General features: G+C 65.4%; 1 protein-coding gene across 1 annotated transcript in view; it reads left to right on the top strand.

Annotated features, from left to right (window-relative positions):
* Nucleotides 1-4,526, top strand: part of MAD1L1 (mitotic arrest deficient 1 like 1) — a gene marked incomplete at its 3' end in the record, with an annotated part of 117,506 nt that overhangs the window by 93,747 nt on the left and 19,233 nt on the right. The window lies entirely within an intron of this gene.

Below are 4,526 nucleotides of genomic sequence, written 5' to 3'. Positions count from 1 at the left end.
CCACTCACGGACACTCAGCCTGTTGCTGGCAGCCAAGTCCCCGACTGCCATGGTCAGCATGTCAGCATCGGGCACCACCCTCCGCCTCCTGGAGGGAGAACCCGGGGAGGGGGTCCCAGGCTCGCTGGCTCCACCACCACGCCTGCCGTGCTCCGCCCTGCTCGGCCACGGCCACAGGAGTGCACGCGCTGTCCACACCGGGCCCTGTCACTCCCCCTTCCTCTGGACACGTGCTGATGGGCCTCCCCAGGCAGGCCGGCCCTTCGCTGGCTCCTCCCCTCCACCCAGGCCCACTGCCCCCGGTCTTGTTGTGATGGAGATCCCGGCCCCCAGCTCCTGCTCCCTAGAGCCCTCCCTCCCTGAGGCAGGGTCACCCCAGAACAGCCTCCGCGCTCTGGACGCTGGTCGGCGCCCCCCCAGCAAGGGCGCTCACGGCCGGGCAGCGAGGGCCATGGCTCTGGGCCTCTGGGGCCTGCGGGGCAGGGCGGTGTATTTCTGGCCGTTGGGTCCTTCCCCGTACAGCCCCCTCTGGACCCGATTCTGCACAGCAGACCCCCTTCCACAGCGCCCCCAAGCCTGAGCTGCCGTCTGGGAGGCCCAGGGCACGCGGTGGGAGCCGGGCACTCCTGGGCGGGGCCAGTGGGCACTGTCTCCTGGCCTTTGGCGGGTCAGCCCACTGTGAGGAGAGGCTGACCGCCTCCAGGTGTTGCAAATGGTGCTGCACCCCCTGAGGGAATAGAGGTGGTGGCGTCAGACCACTCCTGCTGGCAGCTGCACACCTCCAGGCCCCCACCAGGGGGCAGAAGACAGAGCCGCCCACCCTGCTCTCTCTTGGCCAGGGTGGGACGGGGTGTGCCCAGGGAGCGCCTGGAAAGGAAGGGGCCGGACAGGACAGGATGGGGCTCTTCCTCCTGCGCGTGCCAGGACCTGCTCTCCTCTCCAAGGCTCTCTGGGACCTGGGCTGGGAGGGTCTCATCCCCTCTCCCCTCCCCTGCCCTGTACCCTCCCTCTCCTCCCCTCCTCTCCCCTGGCCCTCCTGCTGCTGCCCCTCCATCTCCCCCCAGTCTCCGCTGACCTGACTGCACCAGGCCCGTGTGCACAGGCCGCGAGCAGGAGTCCCCGGCTGCTCCCAGCCAACGAGGACCAGTGGGACCTGCACGGCCCCTGGTGGGCGGTGGCTGATCTGCCCGGTGCCGAGTGCTCCCCTGGGGAGAAGCTGCAGGGGGTGGGGGGCCAGGCGGGTCTGGTAGGCTGGGTGGCGATACCCCCTGCAGGGTCCGCAGGGTCCCCTGCTCCTGCAACACCCAGGACCCCAGTCCAGGCCGTGCTGGCTGCCACCACAGGGGGCGCTGCTGTCAGGGCTGCTGGCCAGGTTAGGACCCAGGGTGGAGTCAGAGGACCCGGCCGGTGGCAGCCAGAGCAGGGCAGCCTCCTCTCGAGGAGAAGGGGCACGGGAAGTGCTCCCTCATCCCTGTGCATCCAGCAGCCTGAGCACCGGGGCGGCCTCACACGGCCCTGCAGCCTCCAGGCCAGGGCCAGCCCCTCACAGCACACAGACGCCTAGGGAGGCCCCGCTGACCCTCGGCCCACAGGGGCTGACCCTCGGCCGTGTGCCTCTGCCCCCGGGCGGGGCTGCTGTCTCTTTGCAGTTGAGGGGACTGAGGCCAGGCCTCCAACTTGGCGGGCGCAGGCTGTCCCTGGAGCACCAGTGTCAGGGGGGGCGGCCATGCTCCAGCGGCAACCCTGAACCTTCCTCCCCAGGCCCTGGGTGCCGCCCCCATCACCAGGCTGGGCTCTGCCTTCCTGCTCCCCGGGGCCCCTTAGTGGGCAGAGCGCCCTGGAGTGCCTGCAGCTCCTGGGGCAGACGGACCCTTGCACAGGTCGCCCAGTCCCACCCAGCCCTGCAGCCCCGAGGAAGGAACAGGCTGGGAGGTGTCCCGGCTTTGTCCTCACCCCCAGGTCGCTCAGCCACACGCTGGACTAAAGCCCTCCAGGCCCCAGGAGGGCCTGTCCTCTTCCTGGTCAGTAGGCAGAGCTGCGTGCCAGCCTCGGAGCACGGCCCCCACCCGGAGAGCTGAGCGCTCTCGGCGCTGCAAGCAGCCCATTAGCTGGGCATCGGGTATTGACAAGTAAAGTCATGTAACGGCACAGACTCATTTGCTAGTGGTGCCATAGTGCCTTCCAGCCAGCTCATCCGTCACTCGTGCCCGCATGCGAACATCTGTGCACTCGCGCGGGGCTGCAGGGAGACGCGCCGCCACGGCTCCCTCCCACGCCTGGCACGTCATTGTCCGAAAGGCAGGGCCCAGGGCCTCCGGGGGAGGGATTGTCACTGGCCCCGCGGGAGCTCCAGTTGTGCTAACGGAGGTGGGGACACCAGCTTTTCTCGCGCTCCCACCTCCGCCTTTTCTTTTCTCCTTCCCTAGTGGTCTTCTTCCCTCCTTCCCCGTTTCCTCTCTGTTCTCTGTTCATGTCTGCCTGTCTGTAGCTTTGGCCCTCTTTCTCTCTGCCCTCACCGCGTTTCTCTGCCCCTCTCTCCCCATGGTCTCTCCCCCGTCCCTCAGGCCTAGGCTCCTGTTCTCACGCGGGCCAGCAGCTTCCCCCATGAGGGGCCAGACAGGGAATACAGGGGGGCCTTGACTTATGAGTTTAATTCGTTCCGAGGCCGAGCTCGTTAAGGAGCTCGTTAAGGAGCTTCAAATTACTCTATCAACTCAATGGAAAAAATCGGCCGAGAGACAGCTGGTATCTCAAAAAACTCGTTAGTCGGGACACTCGTAAGTCAAGGCCCCACTGTACTGTGGGCCGGGCCACTCAGCTCTCAGCTGCATCTGGGAGCCGGCTGTGGGCCAGTCAGACTCACAGACAAAAGGGGGGCTGGGCTGGGCGCAGGCTGTCGAGGGCACAGCCCTGTCCCCGTGTTCAGGGGACCTGCTGCTGGGTGAGGCGCAGGACGGCCAGGCCCGGCCTCCCTCGCGGCTGCTGCACGACCCGCCCCTCGGACCGCAGGAGCCACGTGCGGCCCCGGGAGGGCAGAGCCGGGCTGAGGGAGGTCTTTGCAGAGCCTCTACAACAGTGGTTCTCAACCTTGGCTGCACATTAGAATCACCTGGGAATCTTTAAAATCCTGATTTCTGGGCCTCGTCCTCCGGAAATTCTGTTTCTTTGTGATGGGGTGAGGCCACAACATGAGTAACAAAGAAACAGAATTTCCGGAGGATGAGGCCCAGAAATCAGGATTTTAAAAAGATTCCCAGGTGATTCTACTGTGCAGCCAAGGTTGAGAACCACTGCTTTGAGGGCTGCCTGCCTACAACTTCAATGATATTAATAACAATCAGTCAGTTCCAATGGGAACAGGTTTTGATTCGGCAGAAACATTTGAGTAAAGCAAAGTGGCTGAGCCGGGCGGTCCCAGTGGCCCCTCTGAAGCCTGTGCCGTTGCCCGGGTTTATTTATTCCGTTTAATAAAGTGCTGCCTGTCGGTCGCAGGCGTCCCGAGCCTCCTGTGCTGACGGCGCCATCACTATGCAGCGCACGCCGCCTGAGTCACTTCCCAGCCTGGTTTGTTTTTCCAATTTATTTAATTAAAACAGATGACGGCGCTGCTGCTGCGGGGAGGTCGGGTGGGGGGGAGCCCGGTTTCAGGCTGCAGCGATCGGAAGGAGCTTAGAGAAAAGTGGGCACATCGTCGCCCACGTCCCCCCGCCCGGCGAGCGTTTACAGCAGCGTCTCCCTCCAGAGGCCTCCGCTCTCCCACCCAGGCGTCTACCAGGGCCAGAGCCCTTTTCCTGGCCACTCCTGCAGGTGTCCCCTCTCGGGTGGCTCTCCTGGGAGGGCACCGATCGGGCAAAGTGGAAGTCCCGTCGGTTAAAATCGAGCCGCGTGCTAACGGGCGAACAGGAAGGGCGTGGCCCGGGCCCCGCATGTGCGGGCACACTGTGTGACGTGGGCGGGCTCTCTGTGCCCCAGGCGGGGGGCCATGCTCAGCACCCAGCGACAGCAGCTCCAGGACCCGGGCAGAGCGAGGCTGAGAGGCTGAGGGAGGGCTTGGCAGTGGCCTCCGGGGGTGAGCGTCGGCGGCCAGGCCCTCACACGCTCCTGGTTCGGTTCTCCCAGCTTCCCAGAAGGGCGCACGGTGCTCCCGCAGGCGGGGCGGTGACGCTGGCAGAGGCCAGGCACCAGCTCCACGGGCGTGAGTGACTCGTGGACCATGGGCATGGCTGTCCCGGGGTTTCACGGGCACAGGTGCACACACAGCGAGACGGGAACCGCGCCGGCCAATTGACAGCCACCTCCCGCCTGGTTCCTGTCTCTTTACGGGGACCTTGAAGAGCTACTTTCTTGCCAGATTTCCAGATACGATCCCTGCGATGAACTGTCATTGTCACGCTGCACCTGAGGTCCGGCGGCCTTCTTCACCCCCCACCCCCCACCCCCAACCCCCACCCGGGAGGGGCGCTCTGGCCCAGGCCCCCTGCTTCGTATCACCCTCTGCGGGCCTTGCTGCTTCGGGTCTGGGCTTC

This window comes from Myotis lucifugus, unplaced genomic scaffold (genome assembly GCF_000147115.1).
Source record: "Myotis lucifugus unplaced genomic scaffold, Myoluc2.0 scaffold_974, whole genome shotgun sequence".
Classification (NCBI taxonomy): Eukaryota; Metazoa; Chordata; class Mammalia; order Chiroptera; family Vespertilionidae; genus Myotis; species Myotis lucifugus.
The sequence above is the reverse complement of the archived record's forward strand: the minus strand, read 5'-3'. Positions and strand labels throughout refer to the sequence as shown.